At 55.7% G+C, this 20,634-nt stretch overlaps 31 non-coding genes across 31 annotated transcripts; all 31 read left to right on the forward strand.

Moving 5' to 3' along the window:
- Nucleotides 1-349: 349 nt before the first annotated feature.
- Nucleotides 350-463, forward strand: LOC140584308 (U5 spliceosomal RNA). Its single transcript, XR_011986270.1, has one exon. It is a non-coding gene; the product is annotated as a U5 spliceosomal RNA (small nuclear RNA).
- A 195-nt stretch (nt 464-658) lies between these two features.
- LOC140584052 (U2 spliceosomal RNA) lies at nt 659-850 on the forward strand. The gene has a single exon (XR_011986088.1). It is a non-coding gene; the product is annotated as a U2 spliceosomal RNA (small nuclear RNA).
- A 424-nt stretch (nt 851-1,274) lies between these two features.
- On the forward strand, nt 1,275-1,388 carry LOC140584309 (U5 spliceosomal RNA). Its single transcript, XR_011986271.1, has one exon. It is a non-coding gene; the product is annotated as a U5 spliceosomal RNA (small nuclear RNA).
- Nucleotides 1,389-1,583: 195 nt separating this feature from the next.
- Nucleotides 1,584-1,775, forward strand: LOC140584063 (U2 spliceosomal RNA). The gene has a single exon (XR_011986099.1). It is a non-coding gene; the product is annotated as a U2 spliceosomal RNA (small nuclear RNA).
- Nucleotides 1,776-2,207: 432 nt separating this feature from the next.
- On the forward strand, nt 2,208-2,321 carry LOC140584310 (U5 spliceosomal RNA). The gene has a single exon (XR_011986272.1). It is a non-coding gene; the product is annotated as a U5 spliceosomal RNA (small nuclear RNA).
- Nucleotides 2,322-2,516: 195 nt separating this feature from the next.
- LOC140584074 (U2 spliceosomal RNA) lies at nt 2,517-2,708 on the forward strand. The gene has a single exon (XR_011986110.1). It is a non-coding gene; the product is annotated as a U2 spliceosomal RNA (small nuclear RNA).
- A 414-nt stretch (nt 2,709-3,122) lies between these two features.
- Nucleotides 3,123-3,236, forward strand: LOC140584311 (U5 spliceosomal RNA). Its single transcript, XR_011986273.1, has one exon. It is a non-coding gene; the product is annotated as a U5 spliceosomal RNA (small nuclear RNA).
- A 195-nt stretch (nt 3,237-3,431) lies between these two features.
- On the forward strand, nt 3,432-3,623 carry LOC140584085 (U2 spliceosomal RNA). Its single transcript, XR_011986121.1, has one exon. It is a non-coding gene; the product is annotated as a U2 spliceosomal RNA (small nuclear RNA).
- A 434-nt stretch (nt 3,624-4,057) lies between these two features.
- On the forward strand, nt 4,058-4,171 carry LOC140584312 (U5 spliceosomal RNA). Its single transcript, XR_011986274.1, has one exon. It is a non-coding gene; the product is annotated as a U5 spliceosomal RNA (small nuclear RNA).
- Nucleotides 4,172-4,366: 195 nt separating this feature from the next.
- LOC140584096 (U2 spliceosomal RNA) lies at nt 4,367-4,558 on the forward strand. Its single transcript, XR_011986132.1, has one exon. It is a non-coding gene; the product is annotated as a U2 spliceosomal RNA (small nuclear RNA).
- A 412-nt stretch (nt 4,559-4,970) lies between these two features.
- LOC140584313 (U5 spliceosomal RNA) lies at nt 4,971-5,084 on the forward strand. The gene has a single exon (XR_011986275.1). It is a non-coding gene; the product is annotated as a U5 spliceosomal RNA (small nuclear RNA).
- A 195-nt stretch (nt 5,085-5,279) lies between these two features.
- LOC140584108 (U2 spliceosomal RNA) lies at nt 5,280-5,471 on the forward strand. Its single transcript, XR_011986144.1, has one exon. It is a non-coding gene; the product is annotated as a U2 spliceosomal RNA (small nuclear RNA).
- Nucleotides 5,472-5,885: 414 nt separating this feature from the next.
- LOC140584314 (U5 spliceosomal RNA) lies at nt 5,886-5,999 on the forward strand. The gene has a single exon (XR_011986276.1). It is a non-coding gene; the product is annotated as a U5 spliceosomal RNA (small nuclear RNA).
- Nucleotides 6,000-6,194: 195 nt separating this feature from the next.
- LOC140584119 (U2 spliceosomal RNA) lies at nt 6,195-6,386 on the forward strand. The gene has a single exon (XR_011986151.1). It is a non-coding gene; the product is annotated as a U2 spliceosomal RNA (small nuclear RNA).
- A 413-nt stretch (nt 6,387-6,799) lies between these two features.
- On the forward strand, nt 6,800-6,913 carry LOC140584315 (U5 spliceosomal RNA). Its single transcript, XR_011986277.1, has one exon. It is a non-coding gene; the product is annotated as a U5 spliceosomal RNA (small nuclear RNA).
- A 195-nt stretch (nt 6,914-7,108) lies between these two features.
- LOC140584130 (U2 spliceosomal RNA) lies at nt 7,109-7,300 on the forward strand. The gene has a single exon (XR_011986160.1). It is a non-coding gene; the product is annotated as a U2 spliceosomal RNA (small nuclear RNA).
- A 414-nt stretch (nt 7,301-7,714) lies between these two features.
- On the forward strand, nt 7,715-7,828 carry LOC140584316 (U5 spliceosomal RNA). The gene has a single exon (XR_011986278.1). It is a non-coding gene; the product is annotated as a U5 spliceosomal RNA (small nuclear RNA).
- Nucleotides 7,829-8,023: 195 nt separating this feature from the next.
- Nucleotides 8,024-8,215, forward strand: LOC140584141 (U2 spliceosomal RNA). The gene has a single exon (XR_011986171.1). It is a non-coding gene; the product is annotated as a U2 spliceosomal RNA (small nuclear RNA).
- A 433-nt stretch (nt 8,216-8,648) lies between these two features.
- Nucleotides 8,649-8,762, forward strand: LOC140584317 (U5 spliceosomal RNA). Its single transcript, XR_011986279.1, has one exon. It is a non-coding gene; the product is annotated as a U5 spliceosomal RNA (small nuclear RNA).
- A 195-nt stretch (nt 8,763-8,957) lies between these two features.
- On the forward strand, nt 8,958-9,149 carry LOC140584153 (U2 spliceosomal RNA). Its single transcript, XR_011986179.1, has one exon. It is a non-coding gene; the product is annotated as a U2 spliceosomal RNA (small nuclear RNA).
- A 436-nt stretch (nt 9,150-9,585) lies between these two features.
- Nucleotides 9,586-9,699, forward strand: LOC140584319 (U5 spliceosomal RNA). Its single transcript, XR_011986281.1, has one exon. It is a non-coding gene; the product is annotated as a U5 spliceosomal RNA (small nuclear RNA).
- Nucleotides 9,700-9,894: 195 nt separating this feature from the next.
- LOC140584164 (U2 spliceosomal RNA) lies at nt 9,895-10,086 on the forward strand. Its single transcript, XR_011986182.1, has one exon. It is a non-coding gene; the product is annotated as a U2 spliceosomal RNA (small nuclear RNA).
- A 428-nt stretch (nt 10,087-10,514) lies between these two features.
- LOC140584320 (U5 spliceosomal RNA) lies at nt 10,515-10,628 on the forward strand. The gene has a single exon (XR_011986282.1). It is a non-coding gene; the product is annotated as a U5 spliceosomal RNA (small nuclear RNA).
- Nucleotides 10,629-10,823: 195 nt separating this feature from the next.
- Nucleotides 10,824-11,015, forward strand: LOC140584175 (U2 spliceosomal RNA). The gene has a single exon (XR_011986183.1). It is a non-coding gene; the product is annotated as a U2 spliceosomal RNA (small nuclear RNA).
- A 445-nt stretch (nt 11,016-11,460) lies between these two features.
- Nucleotides 11,461-11,574, forward strand: LOC140584321 (U5 spliceosomal RNA). The gene has a single exon (XR_011986283.1). It is a non-coding gene; the product is annotated as a U5 spliceosomal RNA (small nuclear RNA).
- Nucleotides 11,575-11,769: 195 nt separating this feature from the next.
- On the forward strand, nt 11,770-11,961 carry LOC140584186 (U2 spliceosomal RNA). Its single transcript, XR_011986184.1, has one exon. It is a non-coding gene; the product is annotated as a U2 spliceosomal RNA (small nuclear RNA).
- Nucleotides 11,962-12,385: 424 nt separating this feature from the next.
- LOC140584322 (U5 spliceosomal RNA) lies at nt 12,386-12,499 on the forward strand. The gene has a single exon (XR_011986284.1). It is a non-coding gene; the product is annotated as a U5 spliceosomal RNA (small nuclear RNA).
- Nucleotides 12,500-12,694: 195 nt separating this feature from the next.
- On the forward strand, nt 12,695-12,886 carry LOC140584196 (U2 spliceosomal RNA). Its single transcript, XR_011986187.1, has one exon. It is a non-coding gene; the product is annotated as a U2 spliceosomal RNA (small nuclear RNA).
- A 416-nt stretch (nt 12,887-13,302) lies between these two features.
- On the forward strand, nt 13,303-13,416 carry LOC140584323 (U5 spliceosomal RNA). Its single transcript, XR_011986285.1, has one exon. It is a non-coding gene; the product is annotated as a U5 spliceosomal RNA (small nuclear RNA).
- Nucleotides 13,417-13,611: 195 nt separating this feature from the next.
- Nucleotides 13,612-13,803, forward strand: LOC140584207 (U2 spliceosomal RNA). The gene has a single exon (XR_011986189.1). It is a non-coding gene; the product is annotated as a U2 spliceosomal RNA (small nuclear RNA).
- Nucleotides 13,804-14,216: 413 nt separating this feature from the next.
- LOC140584325 (U5 spliceosomal RNA) lies at nt 14,217-14,330 on the forward strand. Its single transcript, XR_011986287.1, has one exon. It is a non-coding gene; the product is annotated as a U5 spliceosomal RNA (small nuclear RNA).
- Nucleotides 14,331-20,634: the final 6,304 nt, after the last annotated feature.

The following is a 20,634-nucleotide window of genomic DNA, read 5'->3' on the forward strand; positions in this document are numbered from 1 at the left end:
AGTGACTAATAGACTGAGTGCTGTGAGGGGGGGGGCCCTGTCTGTGCGTGGCCCCCGTTTCCCGCCGTTTTTCTTTTTTTTTTTTTTTTTTTTTTTTTTTTTTTTAAAGGAAGGTGACACACTGTTTGTGCGGTGGACAGCTGCGCTGAGGTAAGGCATGATGTCATCTTTGCCTTTTGAATTTCCCCTCATGTTTGTTAAAATGATTGCTGTCTTTTGAGAGGACAGGAGGACAGGGAGGAGTCGGGGCCCCGAGGACGGCGGCTGCGACGCCCCTGGGCATTCTACTCCGAGCGGGGGCGTCACGCAGGCCCGGCTAACGGCGACGGGCTTGGCGGCGGCCCCATATCGACTCGGGTCTCTCTTCATCCCGTATAAATCTTTCGCCTTTTACTAAAGATTTCCGTGGAGAGGGATAGCGATGAGTTCATGGTATTTTTGGAGGCTCTGCCCAAGCAGAGCTGCACTGCTGCTGTCAAAGGAAGACTGGGCCCGGCTTAGCGGCTGGCGTTAGGTGCCCGGTGGCGCGGCTGTGGTCTCCCTGGATCACGCGTGGACTCGCCGGGCGACACCTGCCAGAGGGGCTGGTGAGGGCTGAGCCGCGCCAGCTCCGTCGGCATCCCGCATGCCGGCGCCCGGCGGGGCGCAATTTGTGGGTATCGCTTCTCGGCCTTTTGGCTAAGATCAAGTGTAGTATCTGTTCTTATCAGTTTAATATCTGATACGTCCCCCATGGAGGGGACCACATATTAAACGGATTTTTGGAACAGGGAGCCGGAAGTGGGGCTTGCCCCGTCCGCTCCACGCATCGACCCGGTATTGCAGTGCTTCCGGGAATGGTGCACCTCTACTGCCCCCTGTTGTCGAAAGGCAGAACTGACTGACTGACTGACTGACTGACTGACTGAGTGAGTGAGTGAGTGAGTGAGTGAGTGAGTGACTAATAGACTGAGTGCTGTGAGGGGGGGGGCCCTGTCTGTGCGTGGCCCCCGTTTCCCGCCGTTTTTCTTTTTTTTTTTTTTTTTTTTTTAAAGGAAGGTGACACACTGTTTGTGCGGTGGACAGCTGCGCTGAGGTAAGGCATGATGTCATCTTTGCCTTTTGAATTTCCCCTCATGTTTGTTAAAATGATTGCTGTCTTTTGAGAGGACAGGAGGACAGGGAGGAGTCGGGGCCCCGAGGACGGCGGCTGCGACGCCCCTGGGCATTCTACTCCGAGCGGGGGCGTCACGCAGGCCCGGCTAACGGCGACGGGCTTGGCGGCGGCCCCATATCGACTCGGGTCTCTCTTCATCCCGTATAAATCTTTCGCCTTTTACTAAAGATTTCCGTGGAGAGGGATAGCGATGAGTTCATGGTATTTTTGGAGGCTCTGCCCAAGCAGAGCTGCACTGCTGCTGTCAAAGGAAGACTGGGCCCGGCTTAGCGGCTGGCGTTAGGTGCCCGGTGGCGCGGCTGTGGTCTCCCTGGATCACGCGTGGACTCGCCGGGCGACACCTGCCAGAGGGGCTGGTGAGGGCTGAGCCGCGCCAGCTCCGTCGGCATCCCGCATGCCGGCGCCCGGCGGGGCGCAATTTGTGGGTATCGCTTCTCGGCCTTTTGGCTAAGATCAAGTGTAGTATCTGTTCTTATCAGTTTAATATCTGATACGTCCCCCATGGAGGGGACCACATATTAAACGGATTTTTGGAACAGGGAGCCGGAAGTGGGGCTTGCCCCGTCCGCTCCACGCATCGACCCGGTATTGCAGTGCTTCCGGGAATGGTGCACCTCTACTGCCCCCTGTTGTCGAAAGGCAGAACTGACTGACTGACTGACTGACTGAGTGAGTGAGTGAGTGAGTGAGTGAGTGAGTGAGTGAGTGACTAATAGACTGAGTGCTGTGAGGGGGGGGGCCCTGTCTGTGCGTGGCCCCCGTTTCCCGCCGTTTTTCTTTTTTTTTTTTTTTTTTTTTTTTTTTTTTAAAGGAAGGTGACACACTGTTTGTGCGGTGGACAGCTGCGCTGAGGTAAGGCATGATGTCATCTTTGCCTTTTGAATTTCCCCTCATGTTTGTTAAAATGATTGCTGTCTTTTGAGAGGACAGGAGGACAGGGAGGAGTCGGGGCCCCGAGGATGGCGGCTGCGACGCCCCTGGGCATTCTACTCCGAGCGGGGGCGTCACGCAGGCCCGGCTAACGGCGACGGGCTTGGCGGCGGCCCCATATCGACTCGGGTCTCTCTTCATCCCGTATAAATCTTTCGCCTTTTACTAAAGATTTCCGTGGAGAGGGATAGCGATGAGTTCATGGTATTTTTGGAGGCTCTGCCCAAGCAGAGCTGCACTGCTGCTGTCAAAGGAAGACTGGGCCCGGCTTAGCGGCTGGCGTTAGGTGCCCGGTGGCGCGGCTGTGGTCTCCCTGGATCACGCGTGGACTCGCTGGGCGACACCTGCCAGAGGGGCTGGTGAGGGCTGAGCCGCGCCAGCTCCGTCGGCATCCCGCATGCCGGCGCCCGGCGGGGCGCAATTTGTGGGTATCGCTTCTCGGCCTTTTGGCTAAGATCAAGTGTAGTATCTGTTCTTATCAGTTTAATATCTGATACGTCCCCCATGGAGGGGACCACATATTAAACGGATTTTTGGAACAGGGAGCCGGAAGTGGGGCTTGCCCCGTCCGCTCCACGCATCGACCCGGTATTGCAGTGCTTCCGGGAATGGTGCACCTCTACTGCCCCCTGTTGTCGAAAGGCAGAACTGACTGACTGACTGACTGAGTGAGTGAGTGAGTGAGTGAGTGACTAATAGACTCAGTGCTGTGAGGGGGGGGGCCCTGTCTGTGCGTGGCCCCCGTTTCCCGCCGTTTTTCTTTTTTTTTTTTTTTTTTTTTTTTTTTTTTTTAAAGGAAGGTGACACACTGTTTGTGCGGTGGACAGCTGCGCTGAGGTAAGGCATGATGTCATCTTTGCCTTTTGAATTTCCCCTCATGTTTGTTAAAATGATTGCTGTCTTTTGAGAGGACAGGAGGACAGGGAGGAGTCGGGGCCCCGAGGACGGCGGCTGCGACGCCCCTGGGCATTCTACTCCGAGCGGGGGCGTCACGCAGGCCCGGCTAACGGCGACGGGCTTGGCGGCGGCCCCATATCGACTCGGGTCTCTCTTCATCCCGTATAAATCTTTCGCCTTTTACTAAAGATTTCCGTGGAGAGGGATAGCGATGAGTTCATGGTATTTTTGGAGGCTCTGCCCAAGCAGAGCTGCACTGCTGCTGTCAAAGGAAGACTGGGCCCGGCTTAGCGGCTGGCGTTAGGTGCCCGGTGGCGCGGCTGTGGTCTCCCTGGATCACGCGTGGACTCGCCGGGCGACACCTGCCAGAGGGGCTGGTGAGGGCTGAGCCGCGCCAGCTCCGTCGGCATCCCGCATGCCGGCGCCCGGCGGGGCGCAATTTGTGGGTATCGCTTCTCGGCCTTTTGGCTAAGATCAAGTGTAGTATCTGTTCTTATCAGTTTAATATCTGATACGTCCCCCATGGAGGGGACCACATATTAAACGGATTTTTGGAACAGGGAGCCGGAAGTGGGGCTTGCCCCGTCCGCTCCACGCATCGACCCGGTATTGCAGTGCTTCCGGGAATGGTGCACCTCTACTGCCCCCTGTTGTCGAAAGGCAGAACTGACTGACTGACTGACTGACTGACTGAGTGAGTGAGTGAGTGAGTGAGTGAGTGAGTGAGTGACTAATAGACTGAGTGCTGTGAGGGGGGGGGCCCTGTCTGTGCGTGGCCCCCGTTTCCCGCCGTTTTTCTTTTTTTTTTTTTTTTTTTTTTTTTTTTTTTTAAAGGAAGGTGACACACTGTTTGTGCGGTGGACAGCTGCGCTGAGGTAAGGCATGATGTCATCTTTGCCTTTTGAATTTCCCCTCATGTTTGTTAAAATGATTGCTGTCTTTTGAGAGGACAGGAGGACAGGGAGGAGTCGGGGCCCCGAGGACGGCGGCTGCGACGCCCCTGGGCATTCTACTCCGAGCGGGGGCGTCACGCAGGCCCGGCTAACGGCGACGGGCTTGGCGGCGGCCCCATATCGACTCGGGTCTCTCTTCATCCCGTATAAATCTTTCGCCTTTTACTAAAGATTTCCGTGGAGAGGGATAGCGATGAGTTCATGGTATTTTTGGAGGCTCTGCCCAAGCAGAGCTGCACTGCTGCTGTCAAAGGAAGACTGGGCCCGGCTTAGCGGCTGGCGTTAGGTGCCCGGTGGCGCGGCTGTGGTCTCCCTGGATCACGCGTGGACTCGCCGGGCGACACCTGCCAGAGGGGCTGGTGAGGGCTGAGCCGCGCCAGCTCCGTCGGCATCCCGCATGCCGGCGCCCGGCGGGGCGCAATTTGTGGGTATCGCTTCTCGGCCTTTTGGCTAAGATCAAGTGTAGTATCTGTTCTTATCAGTTTAATATCTGATACGTCCCCCATGGAGGGGACCACATATTAAACGGATTTTTGGAACAGGGAGCCGGAAGTGGGGCTTGCCCCGTCCGCTCCACGCATCGACCCGGTATTGCAGTGCTTCCGGGAATGGTGCACCTCTACTGCCCCCTGTTGTCGAAAGGCAGAACTGACTGACTGAGTGAGTGAGTGAGTGAGTGAGTGAGTGAGTGACTAATAGACTGAGTGCTGTGAGGGGGGGGGCCCTGTCTGTGCGTGGCCCCCGTTTCCCGCCGTTTTTCTTTTTTTTTTTTTTTTTTTTTTTTTTTTTTAAAGGAAGGTGACACACTGTTTGTGCGGTGGACAGCTGCGCTGAGGTAAGGCATGATGTCATCTTTGCCTTTTGAATTTCCCCTCATGTTTGTTAAAATGATTGCTGTCTTTTGAGAGGACAGGAGGACAGGGAGGAGTCGGGGCCCCGAGGACGGCGGCTGCGACGCCCCTGGGCATTCTACTCCGAGCGGGGGCGTCACGCAGGCCCGGCTAACGGCGACGGGCTTGGCGGCGGCCCCATATCGACTCGGGTCTCTCTTCATCCCGTATAAATCTTTCGCCTTTTACTAAAGATTTCCGTGGAGAGGGATAGCGATGAGTTCATGGTATTTTTGGAGGCTCTGCCCAAGCAGAGCTGCACTGCTGCTGTCAAAGGAAGACTGGGCCCGGCTTAGCGGCTGGCGTTAGGTGCCCGGTGGCGCGGCTGTGGTCTCCCTGGATCACGCGTGGACTCGCTGGGCGACACCTGCCAGAGGGGCTGGTGAGGGCTGAGCCGCGCCAGCTCCGTCGGCATCCCGCATGCCGGCGCCCGGCGGGGCGCAATTTGTGGGTATCGCTTCTCGGCCTTTTGGCTAAGATCAAGTGTAGTATCTGTTCTTATCAGTTTAATATCTGATACGTCCCCCATGGAGGGGACCACATATTAAACGGATTTTTGGAACAGGGAGCCGGAAGTGGGGCTTGCCCCGTCCGCTCCACGCATCGACCCGGTATTGCAGTGCTTCCGGGAATGGTGCACCTCTACTGCCCCCTGTTGTCGAAAGGCAGAACTGACTGACTGACTGACTGAGTGAGTGAGTGAGTGAGTGAGTGACTAATAGACTCAGTGCTGTGAGGGGGGGGGCCCTGTCTGTGCGTGGCCCCCGTTTCCCGCCGTTTTTCTTTTTTTTTTTTTTTTTTTTTTTTTTTTTTTTAAAGGAAGGTGACACACTGTTTGTGCGGTGGACAGCTGCGCTGAGGTAAGGCATGATGTCATCTTTGCCTTTTGAATTTCCCCTCATGTTTGTTAAAATGATTGCTGTCTTTTGAGAGGACAGGAGGACAGGGAGGAGTCGGGGCCCCGAGGACGGCGGCTGCGACGCCCCTGGGCATTCTACTCCGAGCGGGGGCGTCACGCAGGCCCGGCTAACGGCGACGGGCTTGGCGGCGGCCCCATATCGACTCGGGTCTCTCTTCATCCCGTATAAATCTTTCGCCTTTTACTAAAGATTTCCGTGGAGAGGGATAGCGATGAGTTCATGGTATTTTTGGAGGCTCTGCCCAAGCAGAGCTGCACTGCTGCTGTCAAAGGAAGACTGGGCCCGGCTTAGCGGCTGGCGTTAGGTGCCCGGTGGCGCGGCTGTGGTCTCCCTGGATCACGCGTGGACTCGCCGGGCGACACCTGCCAGAGGGGCTGGTGAGGGCTGAGCCGCGCCAGCTCCGTCGGCATCCCGCATGCCGGCGCCCGGCGGGGCGCAATTTGTGGGTATCGCTTCTCGGCCTTTTGGCTAAGATCAAGTGTAGTATCTGTTCTTATCAGTTTAATATCTGATACGTCCCCCATGGAGGGGACCACATATTAAACGGATTTTTGGAACAGGGAGCCGGAAGTGGGGCTTGCCCCGTCCGCTCCACGCATCGACCCGGTATTGCAGTGCTTCCGGGAATGGTGCACCTCTACTGCCCCCTGTTGTCGAAAGGCAGAACTGACTGACTGACTGACTGAGTGAGTGAGTGAGTGAGTGAGTGACTAATAGACTCAGTGCTGTGAGGGGGGGGGCCCTGTCTGTGCGTGGCCCCCGTTTCCCGCCGTTTTTCTTTTTTTTTTTTTTTTTTTTTTTTTTTTTTTAAAGGAAGGTGACACACTGTTTGTGCGGTGGACAGCTGCGCTGAGGTAAGGCATGATGTCATCTTTGCCTTTTGAATTTCCCCTCATGTTTGTTAAAATGATTGCTGTCTTTTGAGAGGACAGGAGGACAGGGAGGAGTCGGGGCCCCGAGGACGGCGGCTGCGACGCCCCTGGGCATTCTACTCCGAGCGGGGGCGTCACGCAGGCCCGGCTAACGGCGACGGGCTTGGCGGCGGCCCCATATCGACTCGGGTCTCTCTTCATCCCGTATAAATCTTTCGCCTTTTACTAAAGATTTCCGTGGAGAGGGATAGCGATGAGTTCATGGTATTTTTGGAGGCTCTGCCCAAGCAGAGCTGCACTGCTGCTGTCAAAGGAAGACTGGGCCCGGCTTAGCGGCTGGCGTTAGGTGCCCGGTGGCGCGGCTGTGGTCTCCCTGGATCACGCGTGGACTCGCCGGGCGACACCTGCCAGAGGGGCTGGTGAGGGCTGAGCCGCGCCAGCTCCGTCGGCATCCCGCATGCCGGCGCCCGGCGGGGCGCAATTTGTGGGTATCGCTTCTCGGCCTTTTGGCTAAGATCAAGTGTAGTATCTGTTCTTATCAGTTTAATATCTGATACGTCCCCCATGGAGGGGACCACATATTAAACGGATTTTTGGAACAGGGAGCCGGAAGTGGGGCTTGCCCCGTCCGCTCCACGCATCGACCCGGTATTGCAGTGCTTCCGGGAATGGTGCACCTCTACTGCCCCCTGTTGTCGAAAGGCAGAACTGACTGACTGACTGACTGAGTGAGTGAGTGAGTGAGTGAGTGACTAATAGACTCAGTGCTGTGAGGGGGGGGGCCCTGTCTGTGCGTGGCCCCCGTTTCCCGCCGTTTTTCTTTTTTTTTTTTTTTTTTTTTTTTTTTTTTTTAAAGGAAGGTGACACACTGTTTGTGCGGTGGACAGCTGCGCTGAGGTAAGGCATGATGTCATCTTTGCCTTTTGAATTTCCCCTCATGTTTGTTAAAATGATTGCTGTCTTTTGAGAGGACAGGAGGACAGGGAGGAGTCGGGGCCCCGAGGACGGCGGCTGCGACGCCCCTGGGCATTCTACTCCGAGCGGGGGCGTCACGCAGGCCCGGCTAACGGCGACGGGCTTGGCGGCGGCCCCATATCGACTCGGGTCTCTCTTCATCCCGTATAAATCTTTCGCCTTTTACTAAAGATTTCCGTGGAGAGGGATAGCGATGAGTTCATGGTATTTTTGGAGGCTCTGCCCAAGCAGAGCTGCACTGCTGCTGTCAAAGGAAGACTGGGCCCGGCTTAGCGGCTGGCGTTAGGTGCCCGGTGGCGCGGCTGTGGTCTCCCTGGATCACGCGTGGACTCGCCGGGCGACACCTGCCAGAGGGGCTGGTGAGGGCTGAGCCGCGCCAGCTCCGTCGGCATCCCGCATGCCGGCGCCCGGCGGGGCGCAATTTGTGGGTATCGCTTCTCGGCCTTTTGGCTAAGATCAAGTGTAGTATCTGTTCTTATCAGTTTAATATCTGATACGTCCCCCATGGAGGGGACCACATATTAAACGGATTTTTGGAACAGGGAGCCGGAAGTGGGGCTTGCCCCGTCCGCTCCACGCATCGACCCGGTATTGCAGTGCTTCCGGGAATGGTGCACCTCTACTGCCCCCTGTTGTCGAAAGGCAGAACTGACTGACTGACTGACTGACTGACTGAGTGAGTGAGTGAGTGAGTGAGTGAGTGAGTGAGTGACTAATAGACTGAGTGCTGTGAGGGGGGGGGCCCTGTCTGTGCGTGGCCCCCGTTTCCCGCCGTTTTTCTTTTTTTTTTTTTTTTTTTTTTTTTTTTTTTAAAGGAAGGTGACACACTGTTTGTGCGGTGGACAGCTGCGCTGAGGTAAGGCATGATGTCATCTTTGCCTTTTGAATTTCCCCTCATGTTTGTTAAAATGATTGCTGTCTTTTGAGAGGACAGGAGGACAGGGAGGAGTCGGGGCCCCGAGGACGGCGGCTGCGACGCCCCTGGGCATTCTACTCCGAGCGGGGGCGTCACGCAGGCCCGGCTAACGGCGACGGGCTTGGCGGCGGCCCCATATCGACTCGGGTCTCTCTTCATCCCGTATAAATCTTTCGCCTTTTACTAAAGATTTCCGTGGAGAGGGATAGCGATGAGTTCATGGTATTTTTGGAGGCTCTGCCCAAGCAGAGCTGCACTGCTGCTGTCAAAGGAAGACTGGGCCCGGCTTAGCGGCTGGCGTTAGGTGCCCGGTGGCGCGGCTGTGGTCTCCCTGGATCACGCGTGGACTCGCCGGGCGACACCTGCCAGAGGGGCTGGTGAGGGCTGAGCCGCGCCAGCTCCGTCGGCATCCCGCATGCCGGCGCCCGGCGGGGCGCAATTTGTGGGTATCGCTTCTCGGCCTTTTGGCTAAGATCAAGTGTAGTATCTGTTCTTATCAGTTTAATATCTGATACGTCCCCCATGGAGGGGACCACATATTAAACGGATTTTTGGAACAGGGAGCCGGAAGTGGGGCTTGCCCCGTCCGCTCCACGCATCGACCCGGTATTGCAGTGCTTCCGGGAATGGTGCACCTCTACTGCCCCCTGTTGTCGAAAGGCAGAACTGACTGACTGACTGACTGACTGACTGAGTGAGTGAGTGAGTGAGTGAGTGAGTGAGTGAGTGAGTGACTAATAGACTGAGTGCTGTGAGGGGGGGGGCCCTGTCTGTGCGTGGCCCCCGTTTCCCGCCGTTTTTCTTTTTTTTTTTTTTTTTTTTTTTTTTTTTTAAAGGAAGGTGACACACTGTTTGTGCGGTGGACAGCTGCGCTGAGGTAAGGCATGATGTCATCTTTGCCTTTTGAATTTCCCCTCATGTTTGTTAAAATGATTGCTGTCTTTTGAGAGGACAGGAGGACAGGGAGGAGTCGGGGCCCCGAGGACGGCGGCTGCGACGCCCCTGGGCATTCTACTCCGAGCGGGGGCGTCACGCAGGCCCGGCTAACGGCGACGGGCTTGGCGGCGGCCCCATATCGACTCGGGTCTCTCTTCATCCCGTATAAATCTTTCGCCTTTTACTAAAGATTTCCGTGGAGAGGGATAGCGATGAGTTCATGGTATTTTTGGAGGCTCTGCCCAAGCAGAGCTGCACTGCTGCTGTCAAAGGAAGACTGGGCCCGGCTTAGCGGCTGGCGTTAGGTGCCCGGTGGCGCGGCTGTGGTCTCCCTGGATCACGCGTGGACTCGCCGGGCGACACCTGCCAGAGGGGCTGGTGAGGGCTGAGCCGCGCCAGCTCCGTCGGCATCCCGCATGCCGGCGCCCGGCGGGGCGCAATTTGTGGGTATCGCTTCTCGGCCTTTTGGCTAAGATCAAGTGTAGTATCTGTTCTTATCAGTTTAATATCTGATACGTCCCCCATGGAGGGGACCACATATTAAACGGATTTTTGGAACAGGGAGCCGGAAGTGGGGCTTGCCCCGTCCGCTCCACGCATCGACCCGGTATTGCAGTGCTTCCGGGAATGGTGCACCTCTACTGCCCCCTGTTGTCGAAAGGCAGAACTGACTGACTGACTGACTGACTGACTGAGTGAGTGAGTGAGTGAGTGAGTGAGTGAGTGACTAATAGACTGAGTGCTGTGAGGGGGGGGGCCCTGTCTGTGCGTGGCCCCCGTTTCCCGCCGTTTTTCTTTTTTTTTTTTTTTTTTTTTTTTTTTTTTAAAGGAAGGTGACACACTGTTTGTGCGGTGGACAGCTGCGCTGAGGTAAGGCATGATGTCATCTTTGCCTTTTGAATTTCCCCTCATGTTTGTTAAAATGATTGCTGTCTTTTGAGAGGACAGGAGGACAGGGAGGAGTCGGGGCCCCGAGGACGGCGGCTGCGACGCCCCTGGGCATTCTACTCCGAGCGGGGGCGTCACGCAGGCCCGGCTAACGGCGACGGGCTTGGCGGCGGCCCCATATCGACTCGGGTCTCTCTTCATCCCGTATAAATCTTTCGCCTTTTACTAAAGATTTCCGTGGAGAGGGATAGCGATGAGTTCATGGTATTTTTGGAGGCTCTGCCCAAGCAGAGCTGCACTGCTGCTGTCAAAGGAAGACTGGGCCCGGCTTAGCGGCTGGCGTTAGGTGCCCGGTGGCGCGGCTGTGGTCTCCCTGGATCACGCGTGGACTCGCTGGGCGACACCTGCCAGAGGGGCTGGTGAGGGCTGAGCCGCGCCAGCTCCGTCGGCATCCCGCATGCCGGCGCCCGGCGGGGCGCAATTTGTGGGTATCGCTTCTCGGCCTTTTGGCTAAGATCAAGTGTAGTATCTGTTCTTATCAGTTTAATATCTGATACGTCCCCCATGGAGGGGACCACATATTAAACGGATTTTTGGAACAGGGAGCCGGAAGTGGGGCTTGCCCCGTCCGCTCCACGCATCGACCCGGTATTGCAGTGCTTCCGGGAATGGTGCACCTCTACTGCCCCCTGTTGTCGAAAGGCAGAACTGACTGACTGACTGACTGACTGACTGACTGACTGAGTGAGTGAGTGAGTGAGTGAGTGAGTGAGTGAGTGAGTGACTAATAGACTCAGTGCTGTGAGGGGGGGGGCCCTGTCTGTGCGTGGCCCCCGTTTCCCGCCGTTTTTCTTTTTTTTTTTTTTTTTTTTTTTTTTTTTTTAAAGGAAGGTGACACACTGTTTGTGCGGTGGACAGCTGCGCTGAGGTAAGGCATGATGTCATCTTTGCCTTTTGAATTTCCCCTCATGTTTGTTAAAATGATTGCTGTCTTTTGAGAGGACAGGAGGACAGGGAGGAGTCGGGGCCCCGAGGACGGCGGCTGCGACGCCCCTGGGCATTCTACTCCGAGCGGGGGCGTCACGCAGGCCCGGCTAACGGCGACGGGCTTGGCGGCGGCCCCATATCGACTCGGGTCTCTCTTCATCCCGTATAAATCTTTCGCCTTTTACTAAAGATTTCCGTGGAGAGGGATAGCGATGAGTTCATGGTATTTTTGGAGGCTCTGCCCAAGCAGAGCTGCACTGCTGCTGTCAAAGGAAGACTGGGCCCGGCTTAGCGGCTGGCGTTAGGTGCCCGGTGGCGCGGCTGTGGTCTCCCTGGATCACGCGTGGACTCGCCGGGCGACACCTGCCAGAGGAGCTGGTGAGGGCTGAGCCGCGCCAGCTCCGTCGGCATCCCGCATGCCGGCGCCCGGCGGGGCGCAATTTGTGGGTATCGCTTCTCGGCCTTTTGGCTAAGATCAAGTGTAGTATCTGTTCTTATCAGTTTAATATCTGATACGTCCCCCATGGAGGGGACCACATATTAAACGGATTTTTGGAACAGGGAGCCGGAAGTGGGGCTTGCCCCGTCCGCTCCACGCATCGACCCGGTATTGCAGTGCTTCCGGGAATGGTGCACCTCTACTGCCCCCTGTTGTCGAAAGGCAGAACTGACTGACTGACTGACTGACTGACTGACTGAGTGAGTGAGTGAGTGAGTGAGTGACTAATAGACTCAGTGCTGTGAGGGGGGGGGCCCTGTCTGTGCGTGGCCCCCGTTTCCCGCCGTTTTTCTTTTTTTTTTTTTTTTTTTTTTTTTTTTTTAAAGGAAGGTGACACACTGTTTGTGCGGTGGACAGCTGCGCTGAGGTAAGGCATGATGTCATCTTTGCCTTTTGAATTTCCCCTCATGTTTGTTAAAATGATTGCTGTCTTTTGAGAGGACAGGAGGACAGGGAGGAGTCGGGGCCCCGAGGACGGCGGCTGCGACGCCCCTGGGCATTCTACTCCGAGCGGGGGCGTCACGCAGGCCCGGCTAACGGCGACGGGCTTGGCGGCGGCCCCATATCGACTCGGGTCTCTCTTCATCCCGTATAAATCTTTCGCCTTTTACTAAAGATTTCCGTGGAGAGGGATAGCGATGAGTTCATGGTATTTTTGGAGGCTCTGCCCAAGCAGAGCTGCACTGCTGCTGTCAAAGGAAGACTGGGCCCGGCTTAGCGGCTGGCGTTAGGTGCCCGGTGGCGCGGCTGTGGTCTCCCTGGATCACGCGTGGACTCGCCGGGCGACACCTGCCAGAGGGGCTGGTGAGGGCTGAGCCGCGCCAGCTCCGTCGGCATCCCGCATGCCGGCGCCCGGCGGGGCGCAATTTGTGGGTATCGCTTCTCGGCCTTTTGGCTAAGATCAAGTGTAGTATCTGTTCTTATCAGTTTAATATCTGATACGTCCCCCATGGAGGGGACCACATATTAAACGGATTTTTGGAACAGGGAGCCGGAAGTGGGGCTTGCCCCGTCCGCTCCACGCATCGACCCGGTATTGCAGTGCTTCCGGGAATGGTGCACCTCTACTGCCCCCTGTTGTCGAAAGGCAGAACTGACTGACTGACTGACTGAGTGAGTGAGTGAGTGAGTGAGTGACTAATAGACTCAGTGCTGTGAGGGGGGGGGCCCTGTCTGTGCGTGGCCCCCGTTTCCCGCCGTTTTTCTTTTTTTTTTTTTTTTTTTTTTTTTTTTTTTTTTAAAGGAAGGTGACACACTGTTTGTGCGGTGGACAGCTGCGCTGAGGTAAGGCATGATGTCATCTTTGCCTTTTGAATTTCCCCTCATGTTTGTTAAAATGATTGCTGTCTTTTGAGAGGACAGGAGGACAGGGAGGAGTCGGGGCCCCGAGGACGGCGGCTGCGACGCCCCTGGGCATTCTACTCCGAGCGGGGGCGTCACGCAGGCCCGGCTAACGGCGACGGGCTTGGCGGCGGCCCCATATCGACTCGGGTCTCTCTTCATCCCGTATAAATCTTTCGCCTTTTACTAAAGATTTCCGTGGAGAGGGATAGCGATGAGTTCATGGTATTTTTGGAGGCTCTGCCCAAGCAGAGCTGCACTGCTGCTGTCAAAGGAAGACTGGGCCCGGCTTAGCGGCTGGCGTTAGGTGCCCGGTGGCGCGGCTGTGGTCTCCCTGGATCACGCGTGGACTCGCCGGGCGACACCTGCCAGAGGGGCTGGTGAGGGCTGAGCCGCGCCAGCTCCGTCGGCATCCCGCATGCCGGCGCCCGGCGGGGCGCAATTTGTGGGTATCGCTTCTCGGCCTTTTGGCTAAGATCAAGTGTAGTATCTGTTCTTATCAGTTTAATATCTGATACGTCCCCCATGGAGGGGACCACATATTAAACGGATTTTTGGAACAGGGAGCCGGAAGTGGGGCTTGCCCCGTCCGCTCCACGCATCGACCCGGTATTGCAGTGCTTCCGGGAATGGTGCACCTCTACTGCCCCCTGTTGTCGAAAGGCAGAACTGACTGACTGACTGACTGAGTGAGTGAGTGAGTGAGTGAGTGACTAATAGACTCAGTGCTGTGAGGGGGGGGGCCCTGTCTGTGCGTGGCCCCCGTTTCCCGCCGTTTTTCTTTTTTTTTTTTTTTTTTTTTTTTTTTTTTTAAAGGAAGGTGACACACTGTTTGTGCGGTGGACAGCTGCGCTGAGGTAAGGCATGATGTCATCTTTGCCTTTTGAATTTCCCCTCATGTTTGTTAAAATGATTGCTGTCTTTTGAGAGGACAGGAGGACAGGGAGGAGTCGGGGCCCCGAGGACGGCGGCTGCGACGCCCCTGGGCATTCTACTCCGAGCGGGGGCGTCACGCAGGCCCGGCTAACGGCGACGGGCTTGGCGGCGGCCCCATATCGACTCGGGTCTCTCTTCATCCCGTATAAATCTTTCGCCTTTTACTAAAGATTTCCGTGGAGAGGGATAGCGATGAGTTCATGGTATTTTTGGAGGCTCTGCCCAAGCAGAGCTGCACTGCTGCTGTCAAAGGAAGACTGGGCCCGGCTTAGCGGCTGGCGTTAGGTGCCCGGTGGCGCGGCTGTGGTCTCCCTGGATCACGCGTGGACTCGCCGGGCGACACCTGCCAGAGGGGCTGGTGAGGGCTGAGCCGCGCCAGCTCCGTCGGCATCCCGCATGCCGGCGCCCGGCGGGGCGCAATTTGTGGGTATCGCTTCTCGGCCTTTTGGCTAAGATCAAGTGGATTTTACGCTCTTTTTATCGCTTTTAACGGACTGCGTCGGGTTTTTTAGAGGAAGGCACGGCAAACCTAATGCGTGACCAGTAGGTGGCTTGACCGCCGCTGCCACGGGGCGACCCGTGCCTTCCTTTTAGCCTTTTATCCCTGCTTTTATTTTCGTTTTTATTAGGCTGGGGATCCCGCAGTGGCTGGTGGCCTGTCCGCCGCCCTGCCGGGTGAACTGGTGTTTTTATTTTTTAGTTGCTTTTATAGTTTAGCATTCCTCGGCTCATCCCGGATTGGCGGACGGCGGCCGGACCACGGCGGACGTCGGGACCACGGCGGCAGGAGGACTCTGCTCCAGGAACGACGTCGGTGGACCATCCCGGATGTCGACGGCCGGCGGAGCTGCGAGGAAGCCCTTCAGCGGGCCGTGGCTGGTAGCAGGCGGTGGCCTGCGTAATACCGCCCGGTTCTGCTGGAGGGCCGAAGGGGAGGTAGGCACCTTCCCCGACCGCCTGGCCTTCATCCGGGAGGTGGCCTTCGGGGAGCTGGGCCTGCGCATGGAGGACATCCTGTGTGTGCAGCGGAATGGACCTTTCCAGTTCTTCGAGGTCACCCTGTCCACCGACGAGAGCTACACCAAGGTCCTGGAGCGGAGCAAGGAGAGGGCCCAGCACCCTCTCCTGGGACGATACACCGTTGAGCCGCTGTGGTGGCCCGACAAGCGGGTAATTACGGTACATTGTTTTAACCCGCATGTGTCCGGCGAAGCCGTCCGCCAGTTCTTGAACAAGTATGTGGACCTCCTTCCTGGCCACAAGGACATCCGGGATGAGCTGGGGATCTGGACTGGTCGACGCCAGTTCCAGGCCCGCCTGCGCCCGGACGCTAATGGGGCGGGCGGTTTTAGTCATCCCCCAGCCTATTTTAATCTACAGGGCAATAAGGCTTACTTGTTTTATTCCGGACAGCCTCCCTTCTGCCGACAGTGTCACACCTTTGGACATACTCTGGAGGGATGCGCCAACCTGCGCTGCCGCAACTGCCTGGAGCTGGGGCACATGGCCAGGGACTGCAAGGGCCCCCGTCGCTGCATCCACTGCAACGGTGAGGACCATCTGGCTCGTTCCTGCCCCCAACGGAAAACGTCATACGCCGACGCTCTGTTAGGCAGCAGAGCTGTCGGCAAGGAGAGTGGTGGGGGAGCGCAAGCCCCCACGTCCGGGCAGGAACAGTCGGCGGCGGGGGCAGGAGGAGATGCCCTGGCCGAGGTGGAGGAGGCCCCAGCGACAGCGACTGCAATGCAGGAGGGGTCTCCAGTCCTGGCTCCAGGTGTCAGCAGCAGGAGGAGAAAGAGCGGCGCATCCCCCCGGAGGAGGAAGAAGAGCAGAAGGGAGGCACAACCCGACGCATCCAGCCCTCCGGCTGCCACCTTGCCAGCAGTGGCGGCCGGGGACCAAGGCCGAGAGAGTCCCCCCTCCCCGACATTGGGGGCCCCCCATCTGGTGTGGGACTTGGGACAGTCCCCTGCGCCCCCCCAGGAGTACAGCAGTGTGCAGGACAAAGCAAATGAACAGGAGTACCTGGGGGGGCTGGAACTGGGGGGCCTTTTGGGTTTGACTGAGGAGGGGGGGCAGTAATGCGGTATTGTTTTTAATGGCTGGCTTTTATTATTTTAGTGTGTTGTTTGTAATTGTATTTTACCTTTTTAACATTTCATGGCCAATTTTAATATTGTCACCTTGAATGTCAGGGGTTTGAGGAACGTTTTAAAGCGCACATCTGTTTTTAATCAGCTGGCATCTTCTCCCTTCAGCATTTGTTTTCTGCAGGAAGTCCACCTCCAGGACCAGCGTGACGAGGCTCTCTTTTCACGACAATGGAAGAGGGGTAGATCCTACTGGAGCGTAGGTGGTGTCCACTCCTCAGGCGTCGGGATCCTTTTTGGCGACCGCGCCTTTGAAGAAGTAAGATCGTTTACCGTTCTTCAAGGTAGGGTTTTGGGGGTGGACGCCACATGGAGGGGACAGCGCCTCCGGGCCATATGTGTCTACGCTCCAGTGGAGGCCTCGTCCCGTATAACTCTCTTTGAAGAGTTGTCCCCGTTCTGTGTCACAGATCGACACTTGATTTTAGGAGGGGACTTTAACATCTCGTTGGAGGGTAGACAGGATGTCAGCTCTGGGCACTTTCGCCATTTTATTCGTTCCTTTAAACTTGTTGATGGTTTTAAGATATGCAACCCCAGCATGCCGGGCTTCACCTGGCACAATAGTCGCGGAGCCAGCAGTCGCATCGACTATATTTTAGCCTCACCCCCCGTTGTTTTTAAAAAGGTGTCCCTCTCCCCACAGTGGCCCACTGACCACTTGGCAGTGGAGGCCACTGTTTCCATAGACGCCCCTGAATATGGGGGTGGCTATTGGAAAATGAACCTGCAGATCCTGGAGGAGAGCGATTTTAGACACCTTTTTTTAGATCACTTCTCCGAGTGGCAGAAGGACAAGCCTACCTTCCCCTCCGTGGCCGAATGGTGGGAGAGTGTGAAGGACAGGATCCGAACCTTCTCCATGCAGTACAGCAAGCAGCGCAGGATGGAGAAGAAATTCTCCATTCTGCAGCTGGAGAGAAGGTTGCGGGATGAATACGCCGCTCACAACAGCGGGGGCACCATCGACCACGAGCGACTGCTTGATATAAAGGGTGAGCTGAGGCGCCTGCATGCACAGGCTGCCTCGGCTCAAATGCTCCGCGACAGAATGTTCTTTTTGGAAAACAATGAAAAGTGCAATACTCATTTTTTCCAGAGAGCCAGGGAAGCCCGGGAGGAGAAGACCTTCGACTCTCTCCGGGCCTTAAACGGCGAAACGGTAACAATAACATCAGACATGCTGGAGGTTGCTAAATTGTTTTATCACAATCTTTTTAAGGTTAGGGACACGGACCCGGTTGCAGGGGAGCGGTTCCTAGACAACATCTCACCTTGCCTTCCCAGTGACATTCGTGACGGCTTAGAAGCCCCCATCACCTTGGCCGAGCTGACCGCAGTGCTTGGCAAGATGAACCGCCGCAAGGTACCGGGCCTTGATGGGCTCCCGGTGGAATTTTATTCCACTTTTTGGGATGTCCTCGGGCCGGAATTACTGCAGGTTGTAGAGGACGTTCAGCGCCGGGGTTTGCTCACTAGGAGCATGAGGTCAGGGGTTCTTTCTTTGTTGCACAAGAAGGGTGATCGTGCCGACCTTGGCAACTGGAGGCCCCTGACCATGCTTTGTGTAGACACAAAGCTCATCGCAAAGACCCTTACAGAACGCCTGAAGAAGGCCATGGCTCATCTGGTTCACAGCGATCAGACGTGTGGAGTACCGGGTCGATCGGCGACGTGGAACCTCCATCTCATCCGCGACGCCATCGCCTGGGTGGAGGACAGGAACCTCCCTCTCCTGCTGGTCAGCTTGGACCAGGAGAAAGCCTTCGACCGGGTAGATCACCGCTTCCTGTTTCAAGTATTGGGTAAGTTTGGCTTTGGACCCAATTACCTGGGGTGGTTACACACTTTGTATAACGAAGTTGGGAGCCATGTTGTTATCAATGGCTTCCTGAGTGACTTGGTGCCCCAGCTGAGTGGAGTGAGGCAGGGATGTCCCCTCTCCCCCCTCCTCTACGCGCTCTATATAGAGCCACTGGCGTGCGCCATTCGCGCCCACCCCGGGGTCGATGGCCTTCTTATCCCAGGAAGTCGGGGGAAAACTGTTAAACTGACCCAGTACGCAGACGACACCACCCTTTTCGTCTGCTCGGATCAGTCTCTCGGTCATGCCATGAGCCTTGTTCATGCGTTCGGTAGGGCCTCCGGCGCGACGCTCAACCTCAGTAAGTCGGTGGCCAAGTATTTCGGCAGCTGGAAGGCGAGGGAGGGCGTCGCAGGGGGTCTCACCCTCTGTGACGGACCTCTCAAAGTGTTGGGGGTCAACTTCCTTTCGGATGGTGCCGCCCGTTTGAACTGGGAGGAGCGGTTGGCGATCGCCAGGCGGAAGATCGGACTGTGGAAGTCCAGGTCCCTGTCCTTCCAAGGTAAGGTTTTAGCCTTAAAAGTGGATATTCTTCCCACCCTGCTCTACCTTGCACATGTGTACCCTTTGCCCCGCTTCATGCGCAGAGGCCTGACGAGAGACGTTTTCAACCTCGTCTGGGGGGGCAGGTACGAGTACGTGCGTAGGGAAGTGATGTATCTCGGAAAGGACAGTGGGGGGAGGGATGTTATTGACTTTCCTCTCAAGCTTGACTGCCTGTTCTTCTCGCAGCTCTGCACGCGCCTGGCAGCTCCCCTCGAGCACCCCCATCAGCACTTTGTGCGTCTGTGGCTGGCTCTCCCCATGAGACGCCTGGTGGCGTCGTGGACCAACCTCGGCCCCAAGGCTGAGACCCTGCCGGCCCACTACAGCCACGCTGTCAAGTGGAGTAAGTTTTTTCCGGCAGGTGTCAAGACAGAGGCCTTGACCAAGCATAGAGCGCTTTATAGGGCTTTGCTTGGTCATAGGGAGACTCGGGCCATGCTGGGCCTGGAGGAAGGCACATGGGCGAGAATCCAGCCTAAGGGTTTGGATCACAGGCTGCAGGACCTGAACTGGCAGTGCCTTCATGGTAAGCTGCCAGTCAGGGACGTCTTACATAGGCATAAGCTGACCAGACACCCCCGCTGCCCCAGGCCCGAGTGCAGCGAGGATGAGACCATCAGGCACGTGTTTTGGGACTGTGGGCATGCACAGAGAGTTTGGGGGTTGGTAGCGGGCCTGTGTGGACGTGTGGACCCGCAGCCCGGTCTGACCTACGACAAGGTGTTGAAGGGGTGGGACCCCAAGCTCCATAACCCCTTCGGCCCCTGGATGTGGCTGCTGATCAGCATTACCAAGCGAGAGCTGTGGAATGCCAGGACCGCGCTCATCCGCAGAGGGGTTCATCTGGAGGCACAAGGGGTGTTCCGTAAAATCCGGGCCGACTTGGGTTTCAGGATGGAGACTGACGTCATCCAGCGGGGCTACCACGAGGCCAAGGAGAGGTGGAAGGGCCTCTTTTGGCTTTAGCCCCGTGTTGTTTAGGTGGTGACGCTCCATTCTACAGGGTGGACATGACGCACCTTTCTGGAGCACACAGAAGGTACTTTGGGTTTTAGGTGAGTGTGCTTGGTTTTTGTGCGTGTGTTGTATTTTAAATATTTATTTATTTATTTTTTAAAATAATTGCATGTACAGAACTTATTGTGCACTACTGGTTGATCACTTTTAGCACGTGTTTATTAATATTAACATTATTTATTAACATTTTAACTTGTTTGGTGTGCTTTGTGTTTGTGATTAACCGTATTTTATGCCCGAAGTCACAGATTTTATGTGTGTGAGGATGGTATATAACCCTGTTTTAACCCGACCCTTGTGTTTGAAGTTTGAGGTCTGCGGGTCTGTTCCTCTTTTAAGGTTTTAACTTTTTAATGACTTGCATTTGAGGTGACATTTTATTTGTATAAATGGCCATATCAATGTAATTAAAGGTTATTTGTTTGTAATTTTAATTGTTGATGGTATTGTTTATATATAGTTCTGCATATTTTGCTTGTTTAATTCTATTTTAATATATATTATTAACGTTTGGTTGTACAGGCATTGATGTGTATAACTTGGAAAATTTCAACCTTTTACATTGATGTTATGTTGCTTTATGATGAGTACTGTTTTTGCAGGAAGAGGTTGTTTTAATATTCCGTGTTGACAATGCCATGTTTTAAAAGTGTGGTTTTTATTCAATGTTTTAAATTGTTTGTGTTAATGTGTGTGCAGAACTGTTTAATAAAGTATGGAAAAAAAAAAAAATCTGTTCTTATCAGCGCTTTTTGGAGGGATTTTTTACTGCCAGGTTTTTTAGAGGAGGCAACAGCGAACCTAAGGCGTGACCAGCAGGTGGCTTGACCGCCGCTGCCACGGGGCTAGCTGTTGTCTCCTTTTAGCGTGTTTTTTATTTTGGGTAGCCCTTGCAAGCCTAACGTGCAGGTTCGGGTGGCTTGACCGCCGTTCCCGCAGGGTGAGCTTGGGGTTTTATTTC

The sequence above is a fragment of the Paramormyrops kingsleyae genome, unplaced genomic scaffold (assembly GCF_048594095.1).
Source record: "Paramormyrops kingsleyae isolate MSU_618 unplaced genomic scaffold, PKINGS_0.4 ups31, whole genome shotgun sequence".
NCBI classification, from domain to species: domain Eukaryota; kingdom Metazoa; phylum Chordata; class Actinopteri; order Osteoglossiformes; family Mormyridae; genus Paramormyrops; species Paramormyrops kingsleyae.